Source organism: Lactuca sativa, chromosome 4 (genome assembly GCF_002870075.4).
Source record: "Lactuca sativa cultivar Salinas chromosome 4, Lsat_Salinas_v11, whole genome shotgun sequence".
NCBI classification, from domain to species: domain Eukaryota; kingdom Viridiplantae; phylum Streptophyta; class Magnoliopsida; order Asterales; family Asteraceae; genus Lactuca; species Lactuca sativa.
The window spans coordinates 21,004,736-21,023,900 of NC_056626.2; the positions used below are offsets into that span (position 1 = coordinate 21,004,736).

At 39.3% G+C, this 19,165-nt stretch overlaps 1 non-coding gene across 1 annotated transcript; it reads left to right on the forward strand.

Moving 5' to 3' along the window:
* Positions 1-10,350: 10,350 nt before the first annotated feature.
* On the forward strand, positions 10,351-10,457 carry LOC111915861 (small nucleolar RNA R71). Its single transcript, XR_002858320.1, has one exon. It is a non-coding gene; the product is annotated as a small nucleolar RNA R71 (small nucleolar RNA).
* Positions 10,458-19,165: the final 8,708 nt, after the last annotated feature.

The following is a 19,165-nucleotide window of genomic DNA, read 5'->3' on the forward strand; positions in this document are numbered from 1 at the left end:
TGGTTGTCATACACCTTTGAAATGTCGCAGGTGCATTGCATAACCCAAAGGGCATGCGACGATAGGCAAAAGTTCCACTTGGGCAAGTGAACGTGGTCTTTTCTTGGTCCATTGGGTCTATGGGCATTTGGAAGTAACCCGAAAATCCGTCTAAAAAACAATAATAACTATGGTCGGACAATCTTTTAAGCATTTGATCAATAAAAGGCAAAGGAAAATGGTCTTTATGAGTGGCATCGTTTAGCTTTCGATAATCGATGCATACTCACCAACCAGTTACCGTTTGTGTCGGAATAAGCTCGTTCTTCTCGTTTGATATGACCGTCATCCCTCCTTTCTTGGGCACCACTTAGACATGACTAACCCATGGACTATCGGAAATAGAATAAATGATCCCCACATCTAATAGCTCAACTACTTCCTTCTTGACCACTTCTTGCATATGCAGATTCAATCTTCTTTGGTGTTGCACTACCAACTTTGTTGCTTCTTCCAGGTTGATCTTGTGAGAGAAATAAGAGGGGCTTATTCCCTTGATATTGGTGATACTCCATGCAACAACACTTTTCCTCTTCTTCAAGACTTGAACTAATTCTTCTTTTTCAGATTTAGAGAGGTCAGAAGCTATTATAACTGGTTTTTGTTGACCATCTTCAAGGAATTCATACTCCAAGTGATCTAGTAGTTCTTTGAGCTCAGTTTTTGCATTCTACATGCTGAACACGTCGAGTACAGGTAAGGGACTCGTCGAGTCCGGTGCAGAAATCGCGATTCCTCGGGATTCTTCAAATGAACTCAGCGAGTAGGTCGAGTCTACTCGGCGAGTAGGTTTCTCCATGGTCTTCATTAACTCATGATAATCAGCTTCTTCTAGCAGTCTCTCTATTTCCAGTAGGTCTTTTTCAGCATCAAGTTCTTCAGTAAAGGTGATGGTGGACTTGTTTGGATCTTCATTATGCCATTCCTCCATTAATTCATCCAACATATCAATTGAAAATGTTGTGTCATCACTATGCCTTGCATCCTTCATGGCTTGATCAACCCCGAAAGTGACTGAATCATCCCCCACCCGTACAGTAACTTTTGAATCTCGCATGTCCACTAAAGCGCTTGCGGTGTTAAGGAAAGGTCTTCCAAGGATGATCGGGACTTGAGGATCTGCTTCCATGTCTAGAATTATAAAATCCGTGGGAATAACGAATTTATCTACCTTCACCAATAGATCTTCACATATCCCTCTTGGAAATGTGACTGTTTTATTTGCTAAGTGTATTGCCACTCGAATTGGCCTTGGTTCCGGGAGATCCAATTTCTTGAAAAATGAATAAGGAATGAGATTCAAACTTGCTCCCGAATCAGCCAAAGCATGAATGGTGGCCAAATTCCCAAATTGGCAAGGCAAAGTTAAGCTTCCCGAGTCACCCTTCTTCTTCGGTATCTTGTTTAACATGGCAGCTGAGCAATTCTCATTAAGAACTATTTCCTTCACTTCCTCCATCTTCCTTCTATTAGTTATAAGCTCTTTGAGAAACTTGGCGTATTTTGGCATTTGGGAAACTGCTTCTATGAATGGTATGTTGATTTGAAGAGCTTTTATGTGATCTAGGAACTTATGGTAGTCTTCTTCCTTCTTTTCTTGCTTAGCTCGGGCTGGATATGGCATTGGAGGCTGAAATGGTTTTGCTGGAATTTGACTTTTCTGATTAGGCACTGGACTCGTCGAGTCCATATTCTGGACTCGGCAAGTAGGGTCTATGTCCAGCAGATTTTGACCTTGGTTCGGTTTTTCTGCATCCTCCTTTTGTGACTGCTTGGGCTCTTCATTCTGAATAGGTGCTAGAGGGGTAATTATGTTCCCACTTCTAGTTGTCACATTATTTATATGTGCGCCTCGTGGGTTGTTTTCGGTTTTACTATGAAGTTCTCCCGGTGATCTTTGATTAATTTGTTGAGCAAGTTGCCCCAACCGTGTCTCAATGTTGTGGATAAATGCTTGCTGATTCCTAAGCATTGTTCTTGTCTCTTGTATTGCAGCATCTATTGGGTTTTGAGCATTCTAACACTCCTAAGTGTACATGCAACCCTAAATACCTTGGATCTATGTTTTCTCTATTATACATGCAAATAAGAACTTTCCAAGGTATTATCCTAATCTAGCATACAAACCAATGAGAGTAACAAGATAGAATACATACTTCTTTGATGTAGAAAGTCTTCATGAAGCTTGAGTGCCTAGTACCCCAAATGTGACACCTCAAATGGTTCACACAACACCAAATACACTTGGAATAACTTGAGAGAAATCTACACTTCATGAAATCGGCTAGCCCTTCTCTAGAATGATACTAGTCACCGATTTTGTCAAGAATAAGATCTTTATATAGTGTTACAATTAGGGTAAACCCTAATTGTCATGACTTTCCATTTCCTTGGATCCATGGGTTCAAATACACCATGGAGCATCCATGGACCATCCTATGGGTTTTAGCCCAACTTGATTATCCATGGAGCATTAGCTCACTATACAAGTATGGATGATTTACACAATCAACCCATATATTTAATTAGTCTTCTTTTTGATCACTTAATTAATCCTAGATTAATTCTTGATCAATACTAATTAAATAATCTTATTATTCTTATTATTAATATACTAGAACTTATAATATATTAATAACCATAAGTGTCTTATTTCTCTCATTATAGTCTATCCAAGTGCATGATGCCATGCAACCCAAATGGACCATGCCGGGTCGGGTAAAGTCTTACCAATTATAGTTATGGACTTAGACATTAATCCAACAGTCTCCCACTTGGATACGTCCAAAACTAATATTGCGTATGACTTCAGGAACCGACTGGCAATCGTAGCTCTCAAAAGCTTCTGTCGAACTCTGACCTTGTAGATGAACTCTGGCCTTTGTCAGTGAATTGTCCATTAGATAAGGGATCATATATTCCTCCATTCTAGATATCGTATGGACTGAGACATGGATTATAATCATTCTCTCTGTCCATTTGTTGTTTCCCGATTTTCGATTTATGACGACTGACTAATTGAACAAATCAAATTAGTCCTGGCCCGGCCGAGCACTTCCATTTGTCATCATCAAATCATCGAGGGGCCCACAGATATCGCTTTTATCCCGAAGGTAAAAGGAATGGATAAACTTCGACTCATATGGCTTGTTCTACTACTTGTTGAATCATACACAAAGGCATGTTTTATAGCACCGAGTTACCAAATGTGTTTTCGTGCAATCAATGTACAACCAACTCATAGTAACAACTCATATCTCTAGGTTTGAAGAATATAGGATATTATCGTCTCATGATCACTCGTGATAAAATCCATGAAGTGATTCCAATGAGCGCGGGTTGAATCCAATACTCAGAACTTATGAGCACTCATGAGTGGTGTAGCCCTTTGTCCAACACCTTAGACCTCTACAAGCCAACCCATGACAGTCTTAATTCATATCTACTTCCAACATATGACCGACTGTGGATGGTTTGAATAACTTAGTCATTCTGGAAGAATAACCTAGTTTATTCTGGAAGTCAAAACATGCAAAATGAAACACAATAATAATTGAATCCAATATGGTATCAAAACCTATGAACATAAATAAAACACCTTTTATTTATCACCATATGATTACACATTATTCATTGTATACTGTTTCAGCTATCAACTTTATTCTTGAATTTAAAACAATAGTTGTCCCATGCTCCAAGCATTTACACTATGTTTTCTAAACACTAGTCATGCCATACACAAAGTATGCATACTATGTTTGTCTATGATCTTTACTTTGTGAACTAGATCCATTGAACATAACTTTAATGATTCTCTTTTCACACTCCCAAATCCTTACTGCAAATGCAAGAATTCCAAATTCATGCCATTTACTGAAATCTGTTAGATTCTAAACTTATATGCATTGATCCTCTTGTAATGATTATGCACAAAGTCAGAAAGACTTGACAACAATCATTACAGAGCATTCCAAAGGAGATCAGCTCCTTGGAAACATCCTTCTTGCATTAAGTTTCCTAATCTTAAACAGATTGAAAATTCTAACTTTGAAACATTTCCAGATTCCATTTTGACTTATCCCTTCTAAACAAGAGTTGCCTCCTTACAGACTATGCCAATATGGTCCTTCTAGAATTATCACTATACTTCCAACTGTCCTTGAGCACCCAATCTTTGGTAAACCTTAGATTGTCCTCGACAATTGTTTAATCCTTTTAGTCATATCCAGTTCTGAACCTTTTCCCTTCTTAATGTCCCAGACATTTGGAAAATTTTAGAAAGGATGAATATAGCACATGTAATCAATCCTATATCCGAAGCATATGGGAATCGATTCATGATGTCTCACATAAAGACTAAACCTGTCTTTTGCTATAACATTTCCATTTCTATTTGCCAAGTTCTCATAATTCAGATTATGAAAAGGGATGCCGTAATCATAATCGAATTTTAGAATGCAAATAATGGATCTATATACAAAATTTCCTTATGTTGAGCCATTCCAACATGAAATTCATATATATATCCTTGACTAAATGATTAAAACCTCACGATCTAAGCTTATAGATTTGAGATGAAGTATAATTTCCTCTCCCTTAATTATAGCAAAACAACTTTTCCCAATTGAAACCTTTTGTTTTCTATAATTAACATTGCTAACTTGCAATACTTATCATAATTATCATGCTCCCACTAACATGATGATTATTAGCATAACACTTATGCTCCCACTAGCTTTGACATGTACTTAGAAATCAACTGACTTTCTTACCAAAGTTCAGATTTCTGATACTAGATTGTTTTGATAAAACTTTATCAAAATCATACACCTTCCCTTAGATAGCACACTTGTGTGTCTAAACAATTATGAAGAGGGATGCCGTAATCATAATGGTTAGACATTTTTTCCACTTCTCACAAGTCCAGGTTAGTGTGCCGGTAAACCACACACGCTCCACTAACGACTTTGAGAATGCAAATATCACAATTGCTATCTAGCTAAAATCTACTTAGTGAAAGTGTTTCCTCACCATCATTTTCATGAATCGGAGAGAAACCTTAGGACACTTAGATTTAATGGTGTATGTGTTCTTATCCATGTGAATTGTCAAAACCATAGTCACAAGGCAAGGATAATGACAAATCCAAACTCATATGGACTGAACTCAATCTTAACTTCTTGCCACCTGACAGCTCAAGGGCCTGCCATTACTTCCAAGTTGTTGTGCAACACATTGAGAACTCTAAGAACTCATATGCAAAGCCAACTTTAACTGGAATGGGCACATAATATGTCAACACGATAGGTTATAAACCTCAAGTCGTATGCTAGTGAAGAACTTCAGGTTTTATTCTTAATTAGTTCTTGAGACTTTCAAGACCTTTTAAGACTCCCACTGTCCTCTTGACCTATAAGACTCCCTTGTCAAATATCCAAGAGATAGTGTGGATTCTAATCAAGACAAACACTTCACACAATTGGCCTAAGTTGGTCTTTGTTTTATCCAAAACATCAGAGTAGAAAACTTTTACTCTTACATTTGACAAATGTTTTTAAACCTTCTTTAAGACATGTCACTCAAGTTACAATCTTAGAGTATAACTCTAAGAATTGTTTTGGAACGAAGTATGAATCATCTTCTTGATTTAACCACTTCAACAATTCAAGTTCCTCTTCTTAGCTATAAGAAGACTCTTAGAGGATGAATTGTGATAAGGTCTCTAAATCATTAAGATGATCACAAAACTGATACTAAAGTACTCTCTCCCATCTTTTCAGATTTGAGAAACTTTTATCCTTCTGCCTAATTTGATTCTTCTTATTCGCTCTGCCTTACATTGGAACCTTTTCCAATGTCTCAGAATTACACTTAATCTTGTATGTATAACCATATTTTCTGAACTTAAGTAAATCATGACGAACAGTCTTATCAATCTTTTGTGGTAGACTTAATCAGTGCACAAGAATGTGTACTCGATCCCTTAGTCCTTCACTTGACTCACACATCCATGTGAACAAGTAATTAGTCTTAATTTTCCAATACTTGAAAGTTCTCATTCATCATGCTATACAACTTGCATGATTCCAAGTTTCGGTCCAATTGAAACTTGGGTGATGAGAATCTTTCCTCATTTGGTAAATTTAGACATTACCACAAATGAAAGAATCAATTTCATATTTCCACTCTTGCTATTAATGGAATCTTATAAGCAACAAAAATTTCCATAAATGCCATTGTAAGGATATTTTTAAAATAAATTAAATCAAAATTTTCCTTTTATTTTAAAACTTTGCGGAAAAACTATCCTTACAGTGCAAAAGCACATGAAAACTTTGTTGCTATCCATTCCTAAGCAATATATCATAACTCCTAAGAAGTAGCTCAAGAATCCGATCTTCAAACCATGCGATAGAAATCCATCTACGCGATCAGATTCAACATATTCTTTCTTTAAGTTTCTCCACTTTTTCTTTGATTCTTAAACATCAACATGTGACCCAGTCACATCATGTATCAAGAATCTCAGAATGGAAACTTAGCAGAGTTAGATGGTGGACTTTACCTGAAGTAGAGTCAAACTTATTGACTTTAACATCCTTAGGTAAATTTGGCAGCTTCGCAACCAATGCCCCTTCCTTTGGCACTATAAACATATGGACCCTTTGGTAATGGTACACGGGACTATCACAGACTTAGCTTTTCTCTTTACCATTTGGTCAACCCAGTTGACTATGGCCGATCCCTTTCCACTGGGAAGAGAGAGCTTTACTGGATATCCAATGTCATCATTGTCAATGTCCATAAAGTTTTAGGAAGTTGATCTTAACAAATAGATAAGATCATTAAGGGTCTTGTCATAGTCTGTTTCATAGGTGTCCCAAAGGAACTCACTGTGTGACTTAGAAAGTGATTGAACCACCAACTTTCTCAAGACTTTGACACCCAACTCTCTCGGCTTGTCAATATGTGACTACATCTCCAAGATGTGATCACACCTAGACCTTGCCTTGCCAATAGGGCTTGAGTGACCTTAAACTTTTCAAGAACTTGTGGGTTAGGGAGAATAATTGGAGGAGGTGAAAGAAGTATGATTTCCAAGGGACATCATCTTCATTTAGGAAAGCTTGTTTCAAGAGATTTGGGAAGATCATAACTGTCTAAACCAGACATCTTTTGGGAGATATTCAAGATAGTTTATCTTAAGTCCTTAATATGACACCCAATATGAAATATTAAGGCTAGGACCCAACAAACTATTTTATAACTTAGAAGAGGTATGCCGTAATCCAAGCTATAAAATATTTGAAGGTAGGTAAATGACGATTCACCAATTTCCACCAAGATAAACGAAATGTATTATTAGGTTTTAATTGGTTTTTGAAACTCCTAGATCTTTGAGATTCATTGAACTTTTCAATGGCATGTTTCAATCTCGAGTGAGCCCTTCAGGTTTTGTGACTGGGATGCCGAGGATCACAAAACAAGGTGTGAAGTAACCATGAAAATTACTTGGTACCCTTAAGTGTTTACCCCTCAATCGATGTGCCGGTTAACCACACATGCTCCATCGATACTATGATAAACATTAAGTTACCCTTTGCCTACCTTGTGAAATACGAGTTAGTGTGCCGGTTAACCACACACGCTCCACTAACCGACTTAAACAAAGTGCAAAGTGTAATTTCATGGATTAGTACCTTATTCACATTTTCCTAAGTAACTAAGATTGGGTATTATTAAGAGTTTAGTTACTTAGTATTTATCATTAATACTTTTAATGAAGGGAGAATTCTAGTCCTGTCAAACCCGTTCGGCTAACGACCCTCCACCAGTCAAGCAAGCGGTGGGTGAGAGTGGACACCCATTAAGTTGCCATTTTATAGGCAACAACCTTATACCCACCTTATAGACCGGCTTCGTGAATGAGGCGTACTAGCGGTAAGACTGACTTTACTCTTATACATATATATATATATATATATATATATATATATATATATATATATATTATTAACTTATAATATTATAAAGTATAAGGGTTGAATTTTAACTCTTTAAAATTCTAAGGGCTAACTTGGAATTAAAGTATTCATAAGTGAAAACTTTTCAAATTCCAAAACTTGAGGGCAAGTTTTGAAACTATTCAAAACTAATTAATTCCATAACTTATGTGTTTAAAGTAGTTTTAATCCAAAAACTCTTCAAGTTCCATAACTTGAGGACAAGTTATGGAAGACTTCAAACTAATAAAAGAATTAACTTTTCTTTATTTTATAACTTATGGAATTAATTAAGGTTACACTTTTTTTTAATTTATTATTTAATGAAGAGACTTTTGGTCCTCCATAACTTGAGGACAAATTATGGAGTCATAACACCATTTAATTAGAACTAGACTCTTCATTTTTGTAACCTTTGCCAACTTTTATGAGTTTTATGAAACTTAAATGTGACTTTTCATATAACTTGAGGACAAGTTACAAAAACACATTTTAGAATCAACTCTTAGATTAATTTGGATTGAAAACAACTATTTCACTCAACTTTTCTATTAATCTAAGCAACTCATAAGAACAAGATAATTCAAATCAAACATTTTCATGTAATTAGTCTAAACCTTAAACTAATACAAAACATGAATCTATTAACAATTATCTTTGAAATTGGATTAGCATGAACATTACCACACCAAAAACAAGTTTATAAGTTCAAAACCATCTTAGGGTAATGTTCCTAGTCCAATTCCAGCCAAAAAAGTCGAATTTATGCTGTCTGGGGGTCCAACTCGTCGAATACACGAACCAACTCGGTGAGTTGGATGCTTTTTGCCTTGGACTCGGCGAGTCCATTCATGGACTCGGCGAGCCTGCTGGTCAGACAGCATCAAAACTTGATTTTCCAGCTTCTTTTGCAAGTATAACAAGAAAATAAATCAGTCTCTGATACCACTGTTGGGTTTTGAGCATTCTAACACTCCTAAGTGTACATGCAACCCTAAATACCTTGGATCTATGTTTTCTCTATTATACATGCAAATAAGAACTTTCCAAGGTATTATCCTAATCTAGCATACAAAACAATGAGAGTAACAAGATAGAATACATACCTCTTTGATGTAGAAAGTCTTCATGAAGCTTGAGTGCCTAGTGCCCCAAGTGTGACACCTCAAATGGTTCACACAAAACCAAATACACTTGGAATAACTTGAGAGAAATCTACACTTCATGAAATCGGCTAGCCCTTCTCTAGAATGATACTAGTCACCGATTTTGTCAAGAATAAGATCTTTATATAGTGTTACAATTAGGGTAAACCCTAATTGTCATGACTTTCCATTTCCTTGGATCCATGGGTTCAAATACACCATGGAGCATCCATGGAGCATCCATGGACCATCCTATGGGTTTTAGCCCAACTTGATTATCCATGGAGCATTAGCCCACTATACAAGTATGGATGATTTACACAATCAACCCATATATTTAATTAGTCTTCTTTTTGATCACTTAATTAATCCTAGATTAATTCTTGATCAATACTAATTAAATAATCTTATTATTCTTATTATTAATATACTAGAACTTATAATATATTAATAACCATAAGTGTCTTATTTCTCTCATTATAGTCTATCCAAGTGCATGATGCCATGCAACCCAAATGGACCATGCCGGGTCGGGTCAAGTCTTACCAATTATAGTTATGGACTTAGACATTAATCCAACAGCATCATGGTCATTGTGTCTCTTTTCTAAAGCAGCTACAAACTTGGTAAGCATCTCTTCCAAACTTGGTTTTCTTTCTTGTGACGGCTCCTCCTTTTGGTAAAAACCTCTTCCTTTTTGTTTAAACTTCTCTTCCTTAGCCCTCTTGTACTCCTCATAAGGAAGCCACTCTTTCTTGGGTTTCCGCCAATCTTCATCATATTGGTCACCACTTGAGTAACATACTTGCACCTTCTTATTCCCATTCTCGTCCAAGTCACAATCTCTAGTAATATGAGGTCCATTTCAATTCTCACAAACCACCCGAATAGCATGTATTGTTTGATCCATTTTATCCATCCTCCTATCCATGGTTTTCAACATAGCCATGACTGCTGACAAATCTTCTGAAGCTGCATAAGTTGATCCCTTTGTCACATCATTCCTTGGATTGTGGTATTCTCTAGAATGCTTAGAGAATTCTTCAATCAGTTGCTTTATCACCGGAGGTGCATTCTAAGTGAGTGGACCTTGCGAGTCAAGTAATTGTCATGTTGTAACATTCACTCCATCATAGAAAATGGAGACTTCTTGTTGACTATTAAGTTCATGATGTGGGCAATTCCTTAGTAAACTCTTGTACCTCTCCCAAGCTTCATAAAGTGACTCTCCAGCTTGTTGTTCAAAGTTGGCTATGGCTTTCTTTAACTTAGATATCTTGGAGGGTGGGCATAATTGATCCATAAACTCTTCTTTCATCTTGGCCCATGTAGTGATGGATCCGGGGGGAAGTGACTTGAGCCAATCCTTTGCAACACCTTTCAATGTAACTAGAAGCATGCGAAGTAGCTGAGTTTCTCGGGGCACGTTTGGAACATTAAAATAATCAGCTACATCATTGACTTCATCCAAGTGTTTGTAATCATCTTCATGGTCTTTTTCGTGGAAGGGGATCTCCTTGAGTAGAGCAAGAATGTGACCCTCAAGCTCAAAAGTGGCAGTTGCGGGAATTGTGGGTTGCACAAGTCCCAGGCCGGTATCATCGTGTATCCTCTTCTTCCATTCCCCCATGGGGACTTCATTGATGTTAGCCATTAGAATAGCTAATTCGGCGTCGGAATCGGAAACTTGCCCGAATGTAGGGTCTTCTTCTCCTTCGGTTTCGTACTCGGTATCCTCTTTGATTGGGTCTTCGCTTGCTAAAGAGGCGTTGGATGCTCCTGATTTGCTGCTTTTCTTCTTCCCAAAAACCGTCTTCAAGCTAGACAAAGGCGATTTCTTGGGTGTATTCGAGCTTTCAACGTCTTTCCCTTTGTTTTTCCTCAACGCGGATTCCGGGTCTTCAAAAGGGGGAATCAGTGGAGTGTTGGATCCTCTGGTCATGAAAATCCTGTAACAAAACAAGAAAAACGCGTAAAAAGAACAAAAGATGAAATAGAACAAAAATAAAAACTAATCTGTCAAACAACAGCGAACTCGCCGAGTAGGGTCGAGTGCACTCGGCGAGTAGACTGTATGAAACAAAAAAAAATAGACAGAATTAAATAAAACAACTAAAAACTAATAAATACTAAAACCTAACCTGCTTACTGAATTTCTAAAAAAAATTAACTTTGTGCAAGAAAAACTCACACAAAGGATTGATAAAATTAGGAATTAGATTTAATTTTTGAACCATTCCCCGGCAACGGCGCCAAAAACTTGATGTGTGTAAAATGCACTGGTTTTATTCCTACTTTAAAAATATAAATTTAGCACACAAAGGCAGTGAACCTGTCTGTTAGTGGTATAGTTGGATAAGTAGGGTGTCAAACTCAGGGAACGGGAATTAAACTAATAACTAATTTTAACTAAACAAGTAATAAAAGTAAAGGGTTTTTCTCTAGTTTTACAAGACTAGAAACTTAAACACACCACCTAACAAGTAATTAACTAAACAACTAAAAACAAGTAAAAATTCACCAAATTTAATAAAGGGTTTCTGTTTAGGTCCAACCAATTCACTCCTATGGTTAATGTTATGATAAAGTGATAAATTAAGTGATATTGGTTACCAACTATAGTGGTTAGGTTCACATTCACTATTACTAACCCTTAGAAACTTAATCAATTCAAGCAGTGGCCAATTGTTTAAACTAATTAACTCCCTAGTTCAATTCTTTGGATTACATAAGATTTGTAATTGGTTAATCAAATTGGTAATTCAACTAACCTCTTGTTTGTTGATTTCTCAAACAAGCTCACATATTAATTTACCCATTCTCTAATTAATCCTAGTTTCATATTCACTAATCCTAGGCATATGATGAAGTGTTCACATAAAGCATATGAGGTTAACAATTCAGAGATGTTCATGCAGCTTAATTGTCTTCCAATTAACAAAAAATAGCTATGGTTAATGCATAAGGTTCTTTAACAAACTTAATTTAATAAAATCACCAATAATCAATCAATAAAAGTAATAATCAAACCATAGGAGTAACTTGGTTTTTCCTAAACAGAAACTATGAAAATTCAGCTCATGATTACAATAGAAACAAGCTCAAAAACGAATTTAGCTAAGCTAGACATGATTCAATCCTAAGATTAAGTGGAAAATTTAACCTAATTCGCCTTGAGTCTTCAAGAGATCAAAGATTAGGGTTCTTCAGGTCTCCAAAGGTTTCTTCAATCGCAGGTTATCCTCCCAAAAAGCCAAAAAAGTCCCCTAATTCGGAATAAGATCCTTTATTTATACTTATCTCAAAACAGGGGAACTCGGCGAGTAGCTCCCCAACTTGCCGAGTAGCTTCGTTAAATCCCTGTGCGGTAAGGATTCTGGACATTACTTCGCGAACATTCTTCGGAACTCGCCGAGTAGCTTCGTGGACTCACCGAGTATCTCCAGGTTTTCTCTTCTTTCTTCATTCTCCAGCTTCTAATTGCTTCTCCTTCTTCTTTTTGCTTCCAAGCTTGTCTTCTGGACTGAAAATATAATTTAGACCTTATTAAGTACCTTTTGTCCATATTATGCAAATAATTAGCTAAAAATTAATAAAAATCTATACTAAACATATGGCTAATTATGCACATATCACCGTCTCGTCTAATTCTTCCTTGAACTCGACGAGTTGACTCCTTTGACTAAGGGTTTTTCTTTCCTTTCTTGGTCTTTCAGATTTTGGGTGTTACAACTCTCCCCCACTTAAACTAGACTTCGTCCTCGAAGTCCGCTACGTCCAACTGTTTTGCAATTTTCTTTCAACACTCCTGCCGGAAGAATCTATCTCCCACTGGCCACTTTCATTGACCTTTCACCCGGTCATTCAGACTAAAACTAATCATCGCAGATAACAATACTCGAGTGCACTCTAATTCTCACAACGATTCTGAGAAATCAATTTACTCAACTGGCCATCCTTCACAAGGTCCTAGCTCTTGCAGATGAACGAATTCCTTGCAACAAGATCACATCTACTCCATCTGAAATCTGTTGTCTCAAGATGGTCTGAATCCCTGACAGACCACTCATACTAACTCATTATAGATGAACCCGGGGGGTGGGGGGTGGGTGACTTAGCATTACTCAACAATCTGTTACGCTTACCATACATGAGATCCTCAAATACCATTACCGCTGGAGACCCAAAACTGTCTGGAACACTGACCTGCCTGGAAACACTAAACTACCTGGAACATTGACTGCCTGAAACACTAAACTGCTTGAACCACCATGCTGCTACATGGCTGCTTTCCAACATCACACGACTTCTGAACAAAATCCTTCTCTGGAACTAGTTACCACTAGTTATCATGTCACTAAGGCTCTAACAACCTCCTGATCCAACCGATCGGGTCCGTGCGTCGAATCCTGATGTTACCAAACCACAGCTAAACGTGACCGCTACATGACCAATTGTAGCCTTATCTAACAAGTAACCTTACTGCTACGCCCGAACTGGTGGGTACTATTGTCATTCCCGCGTCCTAAGCACTCACGCTATCTACCAACCTAGTGAATGTTGCAGCTACACCCGCAGAATTACCACACTCTATCACTACCTGGCCGCTAGTGAATGCTACGACTACTCCCACAGACTTACAACACTCTAATACTATCTGGTTGCTAGTGAATGCTATGGCTACACCCACAGACTTACAACACTCTAACACTATCTGGCTGCTAGTGAATGCTACGACTACACCTGCAGACTTACAACACTCTAACACTATCTGGCTGCTAGTGAATGCTACGGCTACACCCGAAGACTTACAACACTCTAACACTATCTTCAAACCATACAGCTGCCTGGGCTGTCTTCCTTTCTGACAAGGATGCGAAACTTATCCCAGTCTCAAAACTACTCCTACTTCTAAATCCTTGGATGAATCTCCCCCACTTAGATTTAACTAACGTCTTACAACACACAATATTGGAAGGATTCTCAATCCTTCTTACCATTCTATGTGCAATCTACTGAAAACCACGCTTACCATTGCTAGTGTGCCAATACTAACCGGTACAAAAGATCACACCACCTCCAAGGACCCGAATACATCTCCGACAATAACCTGCTAGACCCAGGAAGCTCCGAATCCCAATTAGAGACCTCGGAAACTCCAAATCTATCACGACTTTTATCTTAGCCGGAACGACTAGAATACCCTTCTGATTTACGAGGTACCCAAGCAATTGCACCTCGCACAACCAGAACTCACATTTGGAGTATTTTGCAAAAAGTCTCTCCCTCCTCAAAGTCTCTAGCACCTCCCTCAGGTGCTCCTCATGCTGGAATATAACCAATCTATACCCGAACAACACCTTCCCAAAGGTAGTGAGATGCTACCGAGTCTCACACATACTTGTTTCCGCTACTGCATCCGAAGTAACCTGCTCTACAAGGGACGTCCTCCAACTATCATTCTAAAATCCAAGATATGCAGATGGCATATCACTCAATCACAAGCAGGCCACAGAATTCCGAAGTATCATTATCATTACCGATGCAGAACCTTAACAATAGAATTATTACAAAAGGGAGAATTCAAACGACATACCTGCGATCTAGTGCGACTCGATCTTGACTTCCTACGGGACAATGGGCGCCTGAACCCGGACTCTCTCCACCACCAAAACAGGACAACATGACTTGAAATGACCAGGCTGGTGGCAATGAAAACATATATGATCCTTCTTACAATCCCGATACACATGCCCCCTTTCCCCGCACTTTAAACACCTGAACTTGTGACAAGCAAACCCATGTGTTCCTCCACACTTACCACACATCTCAAGGTCCTACCGACTTCCAACACCTAATTCAGTTGAGTATGACTCCTCACTTTTTCCCAATTGTCTTGAAATAAGTGCTTGCTTCCTTTTACCGTGCTGCCCATCCAAACCAATCTCCTTCTCCCGAGCTACCCCGACTACCTCATTAATCGATTGAGTAGTCGCTAATTGACCCTAAAACTTAGTTGCTAGCCCAATATTGTCGGGTAGTCCTTTGCGTACTGCTTGCGACTCCACTGTAGACAACTGAAAAGCCCTGCTTCCCACCGCAGGCGCCTCTACCCGGCCCTGACGGCCGTCGGTGATCCTCAAAGTGGCAGGGACAGGTGATATCATCTGTACTGCCGGAAGAAAACTCGGACACTAGGCCTTCCTGTGGCCCCACTGACTGCAAAGGAAACATATCAGATCTGACCCCCAAGTGGTGGTAACCGTACAATCTCTGCTAAAATGACCAGTCCGACCGCACCTGAAGCAGCCAGAATCACCATCACTACCACTCCTACATGCACCCTCGTGCGTCCTGCCACACATTCCGCATCGGCTGCTGCTCTGATAATCTCTAGATCTCGAATCTGACCCATTGGGCCTTTTGCCCGAACCCGTGGTTACCTGAACCTCATCCGACTTCCTCTTCCTGATCTGCTCTAGATCAATCTCCCTCTCTTTGAGCAATCATATCCTCCAGCGTTTTGCAGCTGGACCTGCTCACAAACTGCCTGATGTCATATTTCAACATTTCATGATATCGAGATTTCTTCATCTCCTCGTCCTCCACATACTACGGAACCAAGAGATCCCTCTCCCTGAACTTGGCGGTGATCTTCACCACCGTCTCAGTAGTCTACTGAACATTCTGGAACTCTCGTGCCAACTGCTGCACCTCAATAACTGGTGCAACTCAGCCCTGAACCTAGCCGAGAAATCACTCCATGACATCGCGTCCAACACGACATCATCCCCCAAGACATGAACAACTTCCTCCCACCAATCTCGCGCTCTGCCCTTCAGAAGACAGGAGCTCGGGACAATGGCTCACGCGGAAAGCGTTGGAAACATCTGCTAACCATCTGCTACTAGCAATGGGGTCCCCACCCCCATGATAATCTGGTGCTTCACAAGCTCTAAACTCTCGAAATGTCAACGTACACGCTCCTATCAAAGCCATCATCTCTGTGTGAAAAGCTCCAAGCCTCTCATCCAAAATCTCTAGTATACCCTCCTTGATCGTGCCAAAGATCACATGAGTCTGGTCTAAAATACTGCACGTGATCTCAGCTGATACAAACTCTCTCATATGCTCCTTCAGCTCCTCGGTCCCTAAACTCGAGCCTGATCCCTCTCCGGCGCCTGATCCGCCCATTGGCCTTTCACGCAACGTCACCATGTTGAAAGCATATCACAATAACCATCAAAATACACTTCACTACTAAGGGATTACACATACACGCTGCAAGTTCCCTGGCTTTGTCTTGGCCCCTATTGAATCGAGTACAAATCCTCTGCTTTCAGTAGTACGGGCCCATACTACCTTCCACATCTATCCGTACTTTCCTCAAGAATTGCCTTGACTCTACCAAGTCCCTTCTACTGCTACTGATCTCTGCTACTCTCATCTTAGGCTTGCCCTAGGGAAAATCTCTGACTCCACCCAAACCAGGCCTCAACTGTTGAAGGCCTCCTTGTAATTCCAATTAGCCATAACCTGAATACCATCACATGTGACGAGGCTCAAATAATCCTTCGAGTAAAAGACTCGTCCCTACAACGGTTAGACTCAGACGAGAGCTGTGCAATAGGGCAAAATCCAGCACTCTGAGATTATGCAAACCTGATCACATGTGACGTGACATATTCACCTAATGGCTAACTCCCATCACTCAGAGTCCCACCAAGCACAAAGCAAGCAACATTCAAACACAGGAAACTACTCAGGCAAATCTATCCTCATAACAAGAAACTGTACTAGCATACAATGATAAGCTCATACTATCAGGTATAACCTAAACAAGCTATCCTACTACTATTTACTCAATACTAGCATGCAATTCTCATAAAGCTGGAACACATATAGCAGATACATAAGGCATCCTCCTAGATCCTTAGTCCTATTCTAGCATGTTGTCCTACTGAAACTGAAACTGATAATCATAACATAAACTTGCATGGGTAATTTGGGAGTACTTACTTGAGCTAGGCTGATTATGTGCACCACACCCTTTTTTCTCTTTTTAAAGTTCTTTCCTTTCTAAAAATTATTTTCGCTTTTCTAAAACTCTTTTCTTTTGAAAAAATTATACCACATCCTTAGTTTGAGTTCAGACACACCCGAAAATGTGCCCGAATCCCTCAAACCAAGGCTCTGATACCAACTTGTAGCATCCCAAAAATACAGTCTAAAATTTTCGTTTTAATTTAATAATAAAACCATAGTCATCGAACATCATATAAAAATCATAAACAGTGTATCTCAAAATATCGTAACAATCGTCAAAATATCAGAGTATAAACATCCCAGGCTGAACAGATGGTGTGTGCACTGCAATCTTCTCGAGCTCCTCTTTTGAAAACTGAGTACCTGAAACCAAAAGTGAAACTGTAAACACGAAGCTTAGTGAGCTCCCCCACACTACCACATACCATACGATAACATATAAAGCAGCTACTGGGCCTTGCCCACTACATCGGACTGAAGTCCGGAAACTGCATCGGACCGAAGTCCGGAACTAACCAGGCCCTTGCCCTCTCCATCGGACCGAAGTCCGGAAACTGCATCGGACCGAAGTCCGGAACTAACCAGGGCCTTGCCCTCTCCATCGGACCGAAGTCCAGAACTAACCAGGGTCTTGCCCTTTGCATCAGACCAAAGTCCGGAAACTGCATCGGACCGAAGTCCGGAAACTAACTGAACATAGCATAGCATAATCATAACTACTAGCATAAACACATATACTGCATACTGCATCGGACCGAAGTCTGGAACACATAACACAAGGACTTGCTTGAATCACAAAGACATCAAGCACACTGAACTACTGTATCGGGCCGAAGTCCGGAACTACTGCTAACTAAACGGATCGGCATTGTGGTCGTAGATCCGTTCCCACTGGAAGGAAGACTTGCCTGTACTGCTGAACTCTGCTGATAATACTCTGGTTGCTGATTGACTATTCTTTGAAGCGCTGCTCTCCTAGCTCTACGAGCTATCAACACCAAATAATAACTAAACTGTCCTCCAGAGGTCAACTAAGTCAGCTCTGGTCAAGGTTCTGGTCAAAGTCAACTTTCCATTTGACCTGACTCGCCGAGTTGTTCTACCAACTCGCCGAGTCCATGACCTGACTGTGTGGATCTGATACTTAAGCTCTTTGTTATCGCGAGGGTAACGCATGTCAACAAATAGGTCCGTGTTCTGTGGGTCCAGAGTTGTCGATAAAGATTCTTTTTAAACCTTCAGAAGCAAATCATCCTAAAGCTGTTATTGCTGCCCACAAAACGTTTCAATATGATTTTTTTTTATTTTCTAAGGTTGTGGTCTCGAATTATGGTATTTGGGCCCCCTAGTTATGAAAACTGATTCTACACTTCCGGTAACTATCCGGTCGCCTCAATATTTTTTTTTCATTTGAGTTCTTGTTTTCCCACTTCATGGGGCTATTGTATGTAAATCATGTCATTATCTCATACATTTTTTTTATGATGATGATGATGCATAAAAATGATGGAATGCAAAAACTTGAAATAAAATTATTTTTGGGTTTTATAAATGCAGAATGCAGGGAAAATGAAAATAAGAAAGGTAATTTTTTTTTGAAAATGCATGCATGAATATGAATATGAACATGAAAATGCACCTAATTTACCCCTCCCCAAGCTAAAAGATAAGCATCGTCCTCGATGCTCGGAGAGGGCGTAACAACCTATTATGGAGGAAGAGGAGGAGGATAGTAGCTGGGATTTCGAGTCCAAGCCCAAAAGTCCTCCTCATATTTGCGCTGATGCTCTTGATCTTGAGTGTATTGGGTGGTGAAGGCGGAAAAACTTTGGGTTAGGTTCAAGACATCTTGATGGTAAGTGTCGAGGTGGGTATGGATAGATTGGAATTAATCTATATATTGCTGGTGGTATGATGGGTGTCCAACATGGT